Genomic DNA, 17,299 nt, shown 5'->3' on the forward strand with positions numbered 1-17,299 from the left:
CCTTCAATGTTTCCCTTTTTGGCCTGACTCCATGTTAGGTATATATGTTGATGTATATGTCCAATGTCAACTGCCATTATACTAGGAGCGCACTCAGCTGAGTGACTTGTTTGGCCGGGAATCCGCAGTTAAGTGCACAGTAATCTGTATAGACATATGCACTGCTAGCTATGAGAATATTATAGACATATTAATTGTCAATATTACAGATATTATTCTGTAGGACAAATTAATAAGTCTATAATATCAAAGAAATGGGCAGTATAATGGAAGCTCAGGGGTTCTGTAAATTAAATTAAAACTCGTATGTAGGTTTAAACTTCGCTTCATACAATAATTTTATTCATATTTTGCATATTCACTTATTTCTAAGTTACAAACTATTGTACATTCTAAGGACAAAGAGGGAAAAGCCAAACAAAGCATATCAACATAATACAAGAATAAGCAAGCGCCATTACAAAAAAAAGAAAAACAAAATCGTTTAGCATAGAGTGAGAGTATTAAGAAAATAAATATAGACCTTTATTTTTCTTCTCATTCCTAAGTTCCATATTCATTTCAGGTTGTAAGTGATGCAAATTAGTAACTTCTGAATGAGTTTCATGCAAAAATACAGACGAGTCACCAGTAAAATGATCACAAGAAATGAGTGAAGCATTGCAGATTTAGCCCTGCATTGGAAAGAATCCTGCAACCAGATATTTACTCTAACATACAAGCTACATTTATTCAATTTACCTGAAGGGGTTAGGTACAGCTTACAGCAGTAAAATTTTGCAAATATTCAACATTTTTTCCACCATTACTGTATCTTGTACAATTATGAAAATTAGTACGTGTAAAACACTGTCCTTCTACTATATGAAAAAAATATTTTTACGATTGGAAAAAATATTTATATATATATTTTTTTTCTAAATTCAAAATGTTGACAGTTCACTGTGCAGTGATGAAGCTTTCCCTCATAACTAAAAAACTATCCAACATTTTGTGATGAAATTTGTTGTGTATTTATGCATGTCATACCTACAATATGATGCAAAATCACATCTCTACCTTTGATAGACTGTCTGATAAAAAATAAATTCATTTAAAGAAATGATGAAATATAAAACAAAATATTATTTATTAAGGAATGTAGTTGCAAGAGCATGATATTGTAAACATGAGTTTCAGCAATGTAATAAAAGAGAGAACATTACACTAAAGTACTACATTTCCAGTTTTTGTCCATTGTGCAACTCAAACCAAGAAATGGATTCGGAACACCTCAAATCTGTGCCTCAGTGGCTGACCATGACAATATCTTTGAAAAATATTGGAGTGCAAGAGGTCAAATGACTTTATTGTCAAGTGCCTGGCATTAGAAAACAACATTTCTAGCTTTTCATTAGGCCCTCCCCCTATTCTTTCCTTTCTAATTGTGTTTTCTTAACATTTCCATTTCAAATAATAATTTTGCTTTTTTCAATTCATGGATCAATTCATTAGAGACTTCCAAGCATAAATTAAAGACTCTGAATTAAATTTCTCTACTAATAATACCTTAATTGCATAGTTATAGACATAAGTGTAACTAAATTGCTTTAGATAGGTACTTAAACCTCCATCAGGGAATATGTTCCAACTGAGGAACTACAGGTTTGATGAATGATGAATCCAGCAAAAATAAATAAATAAATAAATAAGTAACCTGTCTTATAAATCAGCAAAACTTTTAACCGACATTAAAATAAGAAAAAGGAACACACACATATGTATAGAATTCACTAAACAACAATGTGAAAATAAAAAGTTGAAAACACTACTAGAGCCCAATATACAGTAATACTAATAGTCCTCAATCTGATGCAGTTGCCCCATTCGGCCACAACTATCCAGCAGCATATCTCCATCAAATAAACTTGTTACACTCATAACACTGTGCAGCATGCAACAACACAAATATAATAATGAACGAGGAATACTTACTACTCTACACCAAACTCCAGAAAATGATTGAGACAGAAGAATTTCAAGTTCCTATATACTGCTGGGAAGCTCGCAAGGAAATGAAGTAGACAAGAACTCAAGAAAATTTCACTACTAGTGCTACTATTACCATCACCACCACCATTACCACTACTACTAAGTTACATTTCTAGTTCTTTCATTTGTCCCAGATAATTTTTAACTTTGCCTTTAATAATATTTTATTTCTAATAACAATTTTGTTTTCTGCAATTCATAGAACTTCTCATCACGTTTAATTTTTGGGCTTCATGCTTAGGATGAACACTTCTTCTTCATATTCTGTCATTCTCGATGATCTTGCAGCAGTCCTATGGAAAGACGAAAAAAATGTTAATCATTTGCATACTACTGTACACAAAAGACACTACTTCTTATCAAAACTGTGAATTTTTTTAATTGTCTAAGTTTGAAAATTTATCACATTGTTTGAAATTATCCATTTGATCCAAACGTGCACTCCTGTCATTATTCTTAGGGCCTTCTATTGTAACACAATAAGAGGTAATCTATGTTTACATCACCACAATTACAGATTACATTGGTGTATGAGGTTTTGTGTTTTCAGTGCTGTAATAAATATGAGTTTAATATATATTGTGACAGCTGCAACGGGGTTTGAACACGCGTCCGACGAAACGCTGGTACGGGGAGCATCTGCATGCTGAAGGGCAGAGGGGGTGTATTACGTCAACGCGACGAGGGGAGATTGCGCGCGCAACTGCTACGTGCAGAGTGAAGGGGGGACGGACCCTCCCGACTCTTCGAGAAGTCCGTCGAAGTGGAAAAATCGGGAATTCGAGCTTTCCAGGCTACGTCGCTGTGGTTATAAGAGAAGAAACGCCAGCGAACTCGGGCAGTTTTCAGTTGATTAGTCAGCCAGTCAGTGAGTAAGCCAGAGCAAGCAAGCCAGTCTTGTGTACCGAGTTCGACTCGAGTGTGCGTCCGCAACTGTGTCAGCATCCGAAGGCCTGAGTTCGAATGCAGTGGACCGCAGTTGGAGGGACCTGAGTTCGAGTACAGTGAACTGTCTCTGAAGGTCTGTGGTTCGAGATACTGTGAACTCGAGTGACTGAGCTAGAAGAACTGTGGACTGAGAACTGATAGTTATAAATAATGCTTTGTAAATATTAGTTAAGATTAACAGTTCATTGTTGTTCGTAATAGTCCAAGTAAATTGTCATTGCCGTCAGTGGAGTGCTATAACGAATACTGTGTTGAGTGAAAATCCTATTGTTGACGAGAGCGTTTAAGGTGAATTGTAGAAAGGAATTATTGTTGGAAGAATAAAAATCCTATTGTTGAGTTGAAATAAATTTACAATATTTTATAAATCATTTACTAGCGTTCTATAAACACACAAGATAATTAAATTTTATAGCTGGCCATCAATTTGGATTCTACAAATTTCTTATGCTTATGTAGGTAATTCTAACCTCAAATAATGCTATTTCTTTTGACGTAGTAGAGAAAAGGATATCTCAGAAATCTCTAGGCATTCCTACTGCCCTTTAAAATAAGGTCTCAGTTTTGATAATTCTTGTACACAAGATATTAGGCCTACGTTAAGGTATGATTGATAATTGTGTGGATTGACATCAGATGTTTGTGGCCCAATCCCCTATGGGTATTTACAAAGCCATATTATCCAAACTGCATTTATGGCAGTTGAGTATAGGCGTAGCTTGCATTTTCACGATTGTTGTGAATTACATTTTACTAGCATTATCAGCTATATTCCTACAAGATATATTATTTACGTTATATTAATTAGGCTACCAAGTACCTATTCAGAGTAGCCTTAGGCGACATAATCATACCAGAGCCACATTAAACATTTACCATAAAGTAATAGGCCTATCTTACTTACAAAAACATGTCCTAAGAACCAAAAACACATACCTCATATGTTAACATTCCATATAGTTTAGTAGGCCTACGTCATCAATTTCGGGAGCAGGGCATCCTCCACCAGTTGTTTTTAGTTATTTCTTCAACTAAAAGTAAATAAATATATACTTAATTAGAATAATTCACTCTTTGAAATCCAATATTTTATAATAGTTACGTCTAGGCCTAACCTAAAAATATTACGTATAATATTATAACATTTCTACTTACATTTTCGATATTTCTTCTTGTATAGTCAAATTCCCCCACGCTGCCATGTATATTTCTTGTTTTTTTTTTTTACCACAGAAGAAAAAACAAATAGTTTATTGTAGTTTAATAGCGTCAATAACCTCACAAATAAACAGAAACGATCCGGAATCGCTTGCGTCTGAGCATGACAATTGCCAGTCTGCACATGCGCAGTAGCAGTTTCAGCATCGTGTAACAGTTTCCAAAGCTAATACGCCGACTAATGTAGCCACTGATTAATCGGCGTCTCTGAATCCTGTAAAAGTTACCTGGCTATAACCGGGGCTAGTTTAGAACGCTAGTAGCATGGGCTAGCGCGATGTCTATGAATAGGGCCCTTAAATTTTATGGTATAACTCCCCCTAGTAGCCGCAGGACCTTGACATTGGTGGGGGAGCTTGTGAGTACCAATGAAACCGGGGGCTGTACTGGTAGAGTTACTCATGCCAGAGAGATCCCGGTGGAGGTGCCTGACAAAGAAGCGGCTTTCCAATAACACCAACTGAAATCCAACCCAATTGGGGCTCCCAGCTGGAGAACCTTGGTGGGACTCCCAGTTGGAGCACCACTTTGGTGTACGGGTTGGTCTACCAAAGCCAAGGTGGAAAGTATCGTGCCGAGGGCTGAATGGCACTGGGGTAGTAAAATAATCAGTGTCGCTAACGATCTCTGTAGGGCACCAGGCGACACCCTGCAGTACTTAGCCTTCCCAACATATTCGGGGCTCTGTGTTGGGTGACCTTTAGTTCCCCGGTTCTCGTGGGACCAAAATGCAGGACACTAGAACAAAAGAGGATGTTAGAGACTCTCCAGCTGAGGGACATCTAACATCGGATAAAGGGATGGGGATCACTGCCTCTTCCATAAACAGGCTGCACCTGGGCTCAAAAAGGCTATCAGGGGCAGAAAGAAAGAGAAGGAGAAGGGAAAGGGAAGCGATGTTGAGAGCCGGGAGCACTGCGCACCCAGGCCCTTCATCTCTACCAACTGGTGTTGTGAGCGGAGCCAAACCAAAGACTCCCAAGAGGACTAGGTCTAGCACTGCCACTCCACCCTCGGCAGGGATTCAGCCTGTAAAGAGACCCAAGGGCATTGTTCCTGAAGTCTCTTACTGCGAGGCCTTAGCAACTTTTAATTTAATTTTTTTATTTTAGTGGGTTATTTTACGACGCTTTATCAACAGCTTAGGTTATTTAGCGTCTGAATGAGATGGTGATAATGCCGGTGAAATGAGTCCGGGGTCCAACACCGAAAGTTACCCAGCATTTGCTCATATTGGGTTGAGGGAAAACCCCGGAAAAAACCTCAACCAGGTAACTTGCCCCAACCGGGAATCGAACCCGGGCCACCTGGTTTCGCGGCTAGACGTGCTAACCGTTACTCCACAGGCATGGACAGCAACTTTTAAAATAGCTATCGTCGGGACATCATATCCTGATGACAAGCTAATAGAAAGTGACATTGGTCACATTCAGGCGGCGATCCTGAGGGGATTAGACGGCACGCAATCTGGCGAGCCTCTACCACTCCTCAGGACATTTTCATTACAAGATGGGGCCCTGATCTACTATTGTGAGGATCAGAACTCATGTTTATGGCTCCAGAAATGCCTTAATGGAACAACAATTAGGGATAATTTTGTTCTAAAGGTAATAGATGCCAAGGAACTACCTAAACGAGTTAAGGTAGCCTTTAGGACCCGGATCCTAAGGTGCTGCTGAGACGAGTCCAACTACTCAATCAAGGGCTCTGCACAGAGCATTGGAAAGTGGTCAATAAGCAGACCGATCCAACTGGTCAGCATTTAATTTTGCTGATAGACCAGGAATCGGCTGAAAAAATTTCAGAGAAGGGGCTGACCGCCTATACTGGGGTAGACAAGGGTCAATTCAAGATCCTACTCGACCCCAATAAAAAGGCGACTCAATATGCTCAAGAGGCAGCTGCTGGAGTGGATGATTCTCCGGAGTCCATGGAGACTGGAATCCCGGAGGAAATTCCCGCTCAAGAGGCTGTATAAGTGAGTATTTTAATTGGGTAATTATGAAAGTAATTCAAATTAACCTTCACCATTGCAAGGCAGCTTCTGCCTTACTAAGCAAGAAACTGGCTAGTGAAAATATAGACATTGCTCTCATACAAGAACCATGGGTATACAGGGAATTTGTTAGGGGAGTTAATTGTACTGGAGGCACTCTTCACTGCCCCAATACTGACAATCCAAGAACTTGCATTTATGTTAGAGACTGGATGGATGCTTTGCTTAAAGTAGAGTTCTGTTCCAGGGATGTAACTACTATAGAGACGTCCATAAGGGAGGGGGGCAGAAAGAGGATTTTACAATTCTCATCTGCCTACCTTCCTTATGATGAACCTAACCCACCATCGGAAACGGTGAGGAGACTTGTCTCCCACTGCAACGAAACGGGTAAGGAACTCATCATAGGGACTGATGCCAACGCCCACCATGTGCTGTGGGGAAGCTCTGACATCAATCCAAGGGGCGAACAGCTGCTGGAATATCTGGTATATTCTAAATAAAGGTAACGAACCAACTTTTGTTAATTCACAGAGAAGGGAAGTTATTGATTTAACGTTGGGGACTAAATTGGTTGAGGACCTAGTTTTTAACTGGTATGTATAATCAGATACATCTGCCTCTGATCATAGATATATATACTTTAGAATTAAATCACAGATCACTAATCCAGTGATCATTAGGAACTCGAGGAATACCGACTGGGACGCATACAGGATGGACCTATCGGCATTGACAGCGGGTATATCAATGGACATTCGTTCTATAGTAGATGTGGAGTTTGCAGTTGACCAGTTACAACAGTCAATTCTCCTATCATATTATAATAATTGCCATGCTAAGGTCGCAGGCTCGCCAAGACTGGTTCCTTGGTGGTCAAAAGAGCTAAGCGAACTTAAACGTAATACAAGGAAACTTTTCAAACTTGCTAGGAGAACTGGTGACTGGATTACCTATCAGAGGGAACTCACCAGTTACAACAAGGCTATTCAGAAAGCAAAAAGGCAATCATGGAGGGAGCACTGTGAAGGGATCGAAAGTATTCCTAGCAGTGCCAGACTCATGAAGCTAATGGCAAGAAGTGCTAACAGAAATGTTAGCACAATTAAACTGCAAGATGGCAGTTATACACAGTCTGGAAAAGAAACGTTGCTTCAATTAGCTAACGCACATTTTCCAGAATCAGAGGTAGTTAACAATGATCAGATGGCTGATCAGGTGCAACCGGAACTGTTCCGCTTGTGTTCGAGCAAGGAGGACTGGGCCCTGGTCAGGGATGTGATCACGTTAACTAAAATAAAATGGGCCATTTATTCTTTTGACCCATATAAATCAGCAGGACCTGACCAGATCATACCTGCACTGCTGCAACAAGGTATGGACTCTATACAGTCCATACTATGTAGCATCTACAGGGTCTGCCTAGCCTCTGGATATGTTTCACACGCATGGAGGCAGACCAAGGTTATATTTATACCTAAACCGGGGCGTCCAAGCTATGCTGTTGCGAAAGCATACCGCCCGATCAGTCTCTCCTCGTTTCTTTCAAAGACACTAGAGAGATTAGTGGATAGACATATTAGGGACAAGGTGTTGAAGGAATTTCCTTTACATAAGTACCAGTTTGCCTATCTACCTGGGAAATCTACAGAAGCAGCACTTCATCAGGTAGTCTCGTCTATCGAGAAGGGGCTGGCTTTTAAAGAAATTGCCATAGGAGCATTTCTGGATGTTGAAGGAGTGTTTGATAAAACTTCTTGCGAAGTAATACTAACAGCACTTCAAGAACACAATGTACCTCCGCTTATTTGCAAGTGGATACATTACATGTTAAAAAGCAGGCAAATTACCATGAGCTTGGTTGGGGAAACGCTCAGGGTGTCTGTGGCTGGGGGCTGCCCACGGGGAGGCGTTCTTTTGCCTCTGCTGTGGGACCTAGTAGTGGATGCCTTGTTTCGGGAACTCAACGAGGCTGGGTGTCTTGCCATTGGATATGCAGACGATATTGCTGTAATCGTAAAAGGGAAATTTCCCACCACAGTCATTGACGTGCTCCAAGTAGCACTGAAAAATATTGAAAATTGGTGTAACAGAACTAAGCTTTCTGTTAATCCTAACAAGACGGTACTGGTACCTTTCACAAGGATGAGATCTGTGGGGAACCTTAGGAAACCCACACTCTTCGGTGAAAGAATACCATACTCTCACAGGTTAAATACCTTGGACTTATTCTAGACAAGAAATTAACCTGGAAAGATCATTTAGATTATTGCATAGCCAAAGCATACAGGGTCTTTTGGACCTGTAGAAGGATGCTTGGCAAAACATGGGGTCTAAAACCTAGGATTATGTACTGGATATACATTACTATGGTTAGACCTATACTCTCTTATGCTGCACTTATGTGGTGACCAAGAGTTAAATTAAGGAACTGTAGAACAGAACTCAACAAGTTGCAAAGAGTGTTCTGCATTTCAGTAACAGGAGCCTTCAGAACGACTCCTACAGCGGCAATTGAAATGCTAATAGGACTCACTCCTCTGCATATTTGGATTGAAGCTGAGGCCCTTAAGGCATTTCACAGAATTTGCCGTCAGACAAAGGTGTTCAATGTTAAACACCTTAATCATCTCAAACTCCCTTGGGATAGGAGTGTCGGTGATGCCCTGAACATGGAAACTGACATCCTAGAACCAAGGGTTTTGTTTGACAAAACGTTCACAGTTACATACCCAGAACGTAGTGAATGGAAGGACCGGACTAAACTGGTTAACAATAAGGGCCCAGTTTGGTATACTGATGGCTCCAAAACCAAATCAGGAACCAGGGCTGGATTGTTTGGCAATGGTACCAGACTTTCTTTTAGCCTAGGTCAATACGCCACTATCTTTCAGGCTGAGGTCTTTGCTATCTTAGCCAGTGTAAGGGAAAGTATTAGGACGGGCTATTCAGGTAGACACATCCTTATACTTTCTGATAGCCAGGCGGCACTACAGGCGATTGAATCACCTTTGGTCAAGTCGAAACTGGTACTGGAGTGCCGGAATACCCTCATGACACTGGCAAACACTAACTCGGTTCATCTGATGTGGGTACCAGGACATGCAGGGATTCACGGAAACGAGAAGGCGGATGAGGCTGCTAAAGATGGAGCTGAGATCCCATTTATAGGACCAGAACCTGTGTTGGGACTATCTTCAAGACCAATTAAGCAGGTCATCAGGGATTGGGCTCACAGAAGACATATTAGCTACTGGAACTCAATTAAGGGCTGTAATCACAGCAAGGCCCTTATCAAAGGTCTTGCAAGGACAAAATCGAATGAGTTGCTGAGACTTAGCAAAAAGCAGCTCTCTTGGGCAACAGGATTTCTTACAGGACACTGTGCCCTGAAGAAAAACTTACATTTCCTCTGTGTGGGATTTGTTCAGTTTTTTATGGATTACTCCTTGAAGTGGGCAAACCCTACAAATCGCAATAACATCTGTTTCAACAGCTGAGTCAGAACGGAGTATCAGCACATTAAACAGAATAAAAACATTTCTCAGAAACACCATGGGTCAAGATAGGCTGAATTCGTTGACTTTCTGTCCTATTCATAAGGAGCATCTACATAAAATTCCGAACTTCAAAAACAGGGTCATCAAAAAGTTTGCCAACCAGAAGGACAGACGAGCACATCTTCTTTATAAATAATTCTGCAAATTGATGAGTTTAATGTTGAATTTGCATTATTATGTAGCTAGTAGTTTTACTTGTATTGTGCTGAACTAATTTTTAAGCAGAAACAATTAACTAAAGTTAAATAAAAAATCTTGGTGCATTATTTAACATATACCGCAAAATTTGTGAAACATCTGGCCCCACCAACAAAACTGATCACGAGCCGCCACTGGCAACAAGTAAAGGAAGAATGACAGCAAGAGGACATAATCGTGATGTTCGAAATGATTACACATGTTTCAAGTGAGACTCAATTTAGTGAGCTGAAAATATCAAACTTAGGCAAACTTGGTTATGTTTTATCACTTAGACTTTGATAAGATTCCTACTGTTATATTTTAAAATTCTAGTAGGGGCCTAACAATCCCCGTTATTGTCACTGAAATAATACGATGGAGCAAAAGCATAGCAAAAGCAGATTTATCCTTCGAAGAGGTGGAAAAATTCAAATATCTTGGAGCAACAGTAACAAATATAAATGACACTCTGGAGGAAATTAAACGCAGACTAAATATGGGAAATGCCTGTTATTATTCGGTTGAGAAGCTTTTGTCATCTAGTCTGCTGTCAAAAAGTCTGAAAGTTAGAATTTATAAAACAGTTATATTATCGGTTGTTCTGTATGGTTGTGAAACTTGGACTCTCACTTTGAGAGAGGAACAGAGATTAAGGGTGTTTGAGAATAAGGTTCTTAGAAAAATATTTGGGGCTAAGAGGGATGAAGTTACAGGATAATGGAAAAAGTTACACAACGCAGAGATGCACGCATTGTATACTTCACCTGACATAATTAGGAACATAAAATCCAGACGTTTGAGATGGGCAGGACATGTAGCACATATGGGCGAATCCAGAAGTGCATATAGAGTGTTAGTTAGGAGGCCGGAGGGAAAAAGACCTTTGGGGAGGCCGAGACATAGATGGGAAGATAATATTAAAATGGATTTGAGGGAGGTGGAATATGATGGTAGAGACTGGATTAATCTTGCTCAGGATAGGGACCAATAGCAGGCTTATGTGAGGGTGGCAATGAACCTCCGGGTTCCTTAAAAGCCAGTAAGTAAGTAAGTAAGTAAGTAAAAGCATAGCTGACTGTAAAAATGCAGCAGGGGTAGTATGGTACCTAACTTACTGCATTAGGCACAAAATACGAGGAAAAAAATAATTATGTGTTAAAATTATTAAAGCGCTCTGTTGGTAGATTTATGTATATGTACTTACTGGTACTTCAAATTAATAATTCTCCATATGGAGAATGCGATGCTACTACTAACCTCAATTTCGATAATTTCTGATTTATACAACTAGGCGTCCAAGCAGGCCAATTGACATACAGTATTATAGAAGATAGATTTATTCATTTCATAATATTCTTAAAGTTGCTTTACAGCATAGAATAAAGAACATGTCCAATTCTTATGTTTGACATAAAAATGTTAATCTGAAATATATTCAAAATTAATACCGATACCTTAATAACAATAACATATTATACAATGCAATATGTTTACCATTTAATAATATTAAAATATTTACACAGTACTGTGAAATGTCAAGAATTCATCTACAGAATAAAAAGTGTGAGATATTAAGTAATTTTTTAGTTATACCTTAAATAATGCAGGGTTTTGGTTATGATTCTTAATGTCTTCAGGAAGACTATTGAAAATTTTTACTACCATGTAACACATTCCCCTTTGATAGCATGATAAATTTAATGATGGTGTATGAAAATCATTCTTTCTGCGAGTATTTATACTATATATGGCTGGATTAGTTGGAAAATTTTCTTTATTACATAATATGAAATTTATTAAAGAGCATATAATTATACTAATTTGTTAAGGTCAGAATCTCTAATTTAAAAAAAAAAAAGGTCTACATGATTCTCTAGCCTTTGCTCCAACTATTACTTATTCTAATTGCTCTTTATTGTAATAAGAATAGGATATATTTTTACTACCTGCTGTCCACACCTGTGGAGTAATGGTTAGCGCGTCTGGCTGCGAAACCAGGTGGCCTGGGTTTGATTCCCAGTTGGGGCAAGTTATCTGGTCGAGGATTCTTTTGGGGTTTTCCCTCAACCCAATATGAGCAAATGCTGGGTAATGTTTGGTGCTGGACCCCGGACTCATTTCACCAGCATTATCACGTTCATCTCATTCAGACGCTAAATAACGTAAGATGTTGATAAAGCGTCATAAAACAACCTACTAAAAATACTATCTGCTGAATTTCCCCAAAATATTATTCCGTAGGATATAATGGAATGAAAATAGACAAAATATGTTGTCTTTAAGATACTGCTGTTGAGAAACTGTTGTAACAACCTAATTGTGAAGAAATATTTAGAATGTAAAATGTACCAAAAGTCAAAAGGAGAATAGCAACGGCAAAGGAAGCTTTTAATAAAAAAGGAGCATCTTCTGCAGATGTCTGCAGAAAGAACTAAGGAAGAGACCAGTGAAGTGCTTTATGTGGAGTGTAGCAGAAACATGTATGGGGGGAGAAATATGGACATTACAACGAAGTGAAGAGAAGCGAATAGAAGCATTTGAAATGTGGATATGAAGAAGGATGGAGCATGTGAAATGGACAGACAGAGTAAGAAACGAAGCTGTGTTGGAAAGAGTGGATGAAAAAAGAATGATTCTGAAACTGATCCGAAAGAGGAAAAGAAATTGGCTGGGTCATTGGTTGAGAAGAAACTGCCTACTGAAGGATGTACTAGAAGGAATGGTGAACGGGAGGAGTTCAAAGCAGAAGAAGATACCAGATGACAGACGACATTAAGATATATGGATCATATGAGGAGACAAAGAGGAAGGCAGAAAATAGGAAGGACTGGAGAATGGTGGGTTTGCAGTGAAAGACTTGCCCTTGGGCAGTACACTGTGAATGAATGTCAGTGATGTGCGGTGACCCAACAGATTACCCAACCAGCCACGTAGTCAAGTTTTCTTTTCCTTCTTACTATTTATATTTGATTCAAATACTTATAACATTACTAATTATAAAAATACGTTGGTATTTGGTACCAATTTTTTTTTATATATAAAATCTATAAGATGAGGCCTACTGCAACTACTGCCTAAAATTAAAAATACTATTAAGTATTGGTAAGTTGTGACGAGCTATTCCATCTTGTTGGGGAAACATGTGGTAATTGTCGACCCAGAAATTCATCAAGAAATTTTGTGTGCTTTGATGATTTGGAGAAAAACAATGCAAGCCCAGAAAGAGTAGCAAAAAAAAAAATACGGCATTCAGAAATACTTGAAGCACTTTGGGACAGTGCTAAATTTAAACAGTGTGCATAACAGTGAACAAAGAGAGCTTGTGGAAAAGACGCCTTAATATTAGCTTGACACCATGTAATGAAGAGGCCATCACTGCACTTCCACCGTAGCTCTGTGCGACAAGTTTCTTACTGCAGTTTGAAAAGTCTTGAATATGTCTTAAAAATAAGATCAGAATGTGCTGCCGCTGTTTTGTCTTCACTTACATCACGGAGAAACACAAACCGCTCTACCACCCTTTCTTCAATTGTATATCGATAAACGAGAGAAAATTATGATTTATTTGAGACGTCAGTTGTCTCATCAGCTAATATGGCAAAAAAAAAATTAGATTTCTGTAATTGCTGTTCAATTTCCTTATGAAGTGCACTGGCAACAGATTCAATTAAATCATTTTGAATACGATTTGATACACCTTTGAATACTGTAGATGTCTCCAAGTGATTTTTTAGAAGAGGGTCGTACTGGGCGGTGTAGTCCAAAAGTTCTAAATAATTACCGTGGTTGGGCATTTTCGACTTACTGTTTCCTCTAAATGAAAGTTCCAGTTTTGCAAGTAAATAAATGGCGTTTATAAGCCTTTTCAGAATGTCTCTATTGCGTGTTACCTTTTCATTATGTAGAATAATATTTTGTTGTGTTTGGTCACTTAGCTCAGTTTCAATATGCATAGTTTCAAAAGTAGCGAGTGCGTTAGAAGCACGAATATGTGCAATAGCAACATCATGACCACGTATTGCTTTAGTTAAATTACAGTATTTAGTTTTTGTTGCTGAATTAAATTATTATTATCACCAGACATAATCAAAACTTTTCATTGCACTTATATACACGTACACAATGTAACTACAAAGTACCGGTACAAACAAACGTGAGAGAAACAGTATGCTTTACACTCATTCGACTTCGCGCACACAGCCAGCCCAGGCAGGCTACAGGCTGCTTGGGGTATATGCATCTACTATAGTCTCGTGAGGCGCCCCTCATTGGCTAGAAGTTATGATGATGTGGGTTGTCATGGCAACCTCCATGCTAACCTGCATTTAGCACTGCTGGCACACTGGTGCCAGCTCGGGAACGCAGTATGTGCATTGTATATGCCCCATCACACGACTTACAATTAACAAAACGTATTTAGAAACGTTTCAGGACTTCATGATTAAATAAACAGAAAGTTTAATCATGGATTTACGTAGATATCGTGATCCTTATAATCAATCAGTGCTGCCCAAGCCGTGCTTGGGTTGCTTGGGTGGACTGCACGTCACTGATGAAAGTGTCAAAAATGATGTGAAAAAGAAAATAAGATATGTACGTCTATGAACGGAGTTATAAGAACAGAGTTTATTCATGCCAGGTCTCAGAGCATGTACTGTATAATGAATGAAACAGGTTTGTTTTCTCTCAAATGTTCAAAAACATAACCTAAAAATCCTAAAAAGTGAAATCGATATGGTCTTCCTACTACCATTTTTAAATACATGCAAGATATACTACCTGAGCATCAGTTTAATAGTAATTCAACTTACCGACTGGTGTGACAAAATTATTTCCAGGAGGACTGGCTGGTTCAGGCAGTGTGGGGACCTGATACAGCAGCCAATAATGATAACAAGATGGCTCCTCCTTGTAGCCTGCTATGGTGTGTACATAGTGTCCATTGGGCCACTCTGTTGCCTCAAAACTGCAAAAAGAATTGTACAGGAAGCTATTTTATGTGTAATCAGTGGTGGTGTTCTAATTTTCCAACAAACAGTTCTTTCGCTAATGACCCAAATTTCATAATTTTAATATGAATTATGTTAAGTAAGGTAACAATAAGCAGCTATAAATAAAGAGAAACTGCACAGAAGTAAGTGTAGGGCAATGGTGGACATTCCTGCGGCATTGCAGCAGTGACGTCAGACCTCAGCAAAGCATCAAACTTACCTCCTACCTTCCCCTTCCCCCAATCCATGAAAATACTGCACGTGTACATGGCGGATTATACTGGACTGCTGTACTTTGAAGCTTCATTAGTGATACAATGCCTTTCGCAGAATCATATGAATCGAGAGGATATCACACTTACAAGAAAGGCAGTTCTTTCATTTCTCACATTTAGGATTAGTTACAAATATTCAGGACGCGAACTTAAATTTGTACATTTTTAAAATAGATCACCTATTATACAAGTTCAAAGAACACAGATTCAGTGGTTTTCAAAGGATGGAGAAAGATTTCAATATTTTTGCCACTCCTTTTCATGTTTAAATTGAAAATGTTATCCCAGAATTGCAGTTAGAGGTACTGGATTTGCAGAATGATGGCTTCTTGAAAGCAGAATGTGAAGGCTACTGGGGGCTAAAATTTTTTAAAAGATGTCCAGTACTACATATCCACTGCTTAGACAGTTTGCTTGAAAAATAATGAGTACCGTCATTTCCCATAAATATGGTCCTGGAACATAACTACTGTCCACGATACAACTATTCAAATATTGTACTCCATAACATAGTACCTCGTTTATCTATATTCTTGCTGTACTGTAGCTTGAATTCAAGTCACTGCAGCTATCTACGAACGGTCTATGTTACTTCTACAATGATCTTTGAATGGTTGTATCGTAGACCATAGTTGTGTTCCAGGACCACAGTTATGGGAAATGACGGTATGCATTCATCAACCTACCAGTGCAAACAGCTGATTTCTAAAATTAAATTTATAAAGTCTAGCTACAGATCCCGCTTAAGCGATGCTTGCGCAACTGAAAATAGCATGCACAGATAAATCCCAATTTCGAAGAAATTGCTTTGAAAAATGATTAATTAAATATCACGTGAATGGACTATTCTAATTATATATGGTAGGTAGGAGTGTAGTGGTGCAACTGTCTGTAAATCCGTCACTGCACTGTAGAGTGCAACCCCTCCCACGGTATGTAGTTGCCATTTAAATCCTGTCTTGTGGGTTGCGTTCATTTTGCCCACCACTGGTGTAGAGTTATTTAAAAACTCACAAATGCTGAGAGAAGAGAAATATAGAATATTTGCAACATCAATTAGCTTTGAATATCTGACCACATTGACAAATTGTTTGAAACATGTGAAAATGCATCTACACATGCACTTAACCCTCTAGCTTTTCACTTTCAACCACTCTATCATCTAGTTTACTTTTTTCAGTGTTATTGCTACCGCCACTACTGAAAAAAAAAAAAAAAAACTTGATCAAATGTTTTGACGTTTCATTGCACTACAGCACTATACTGATTGCTCTCTGCAAATAAGAGAAAAGAGATTCAAACATAAGATTCAGTATTGCCAATACCATATTCTTAATGAAAAAAGTAATTTATTTCATAAAAATGAAATTAAAAATTGTAGGACAAGTATAAAAACAGGAAAATTAAGTACCGTCATTTCCCATAACTATGATCCTGGAACACAACTATGGTACATGATACAACTATTCAAAGAGCATTGTAGAAGTAACATAGACCGTTTGTAGATAGCTGCAGTGACTTGACTTCAAACTACAGTATCTCTAAATATGTATTATATAAAAGTGTATCTGAAGTTAAAAAATATCCATTTAGGCCTACAGGAAACTACAAAAAATCCATAATTGTCTTTATATTAGTTAATTAACTCAATCACCAGACAATGACCATTTTCATTTCTTAGCACGTTAATTTTGCACTAATTAAGTGAACTGCAATATGCTGCCATCTAGTGAGCAAAAGTTCGATTCTTGCCGTGAGTGGAGTGTTATCTTCATTCTAGGGGATTCGTACTTCACCCTTGTCTTGCTTTCAGACATTCAAATAAAGAAAATCTCATCCAGAGAAATTGGCGTCTGGAAAGGTTCCCAAAAGGCTGGCTGCGTTTCCTATTCATTGCCGTAGGTAATTGGTGCAGTGAGGATCTCCAGTAACAGTCACCAAACTTCTACAGTATAGAAAAAAAATATAGATAAACGAGGTACTATGTTATGAAGTACAAAATTTGAATGGACCATAGTTGTGTTCCAGGACTATAGTTATGGGATGACGGTATCTTATTTATGTACTTAATAGTGTACAGGGTCTTTCATAAGTAACGAG

General features: G+C 38.6%; 1 protein-coding gene across 6 annotated transcripts in view; it reads right to left on the reverse strand.

The window, feature by feature from the left end:
- The window catches only part of LOC138693780 (uncharacterized), a 113,140-nt gene that overhangs the window by 46,156 nt on the left and 49,685 nt on the right, over positions 1–17,299 (reverse strand). For 3 of the 6 annotated variants that reach the window (XM_069817583.1, XM_069817582.1, XM_069817577.1), the window contains exons 5-7: positions 14,745–14,899; positions 3,916–4,935; positions 310–2,324 (exon numbers count right to left, since the gene is read on the reverse strand). The gene's annotated coding sequence lies outside the window, so the exon portion shown is untranslated. Of the gene's footprint in view, positions 1–309; positions 2,325–3,915; positions 4,936–14,744; positions 14,900–17,299 lie in introns of those variants that run through there. The other 3 variants (XM_069817580.1, XM_069817579.1, XM_069817581.1) reach the window with 3 other exon arrangements.

This window comes from Periplaneta americana, unplaced genomic scaffold (assembly GCF_040183065.1).
Source record: "Periplaneta americana isolate PAMFEO1 unplaced genomic scaffold, P.americana_PAMFEO1_priV1 scaffold_21, whole genome shotgun sequence".
NCBI lineage: Eukaryota > Metazoa > Arthropoda > Insecta > Blattodea > Blattidae > Periplaneta > Periplaneta americana.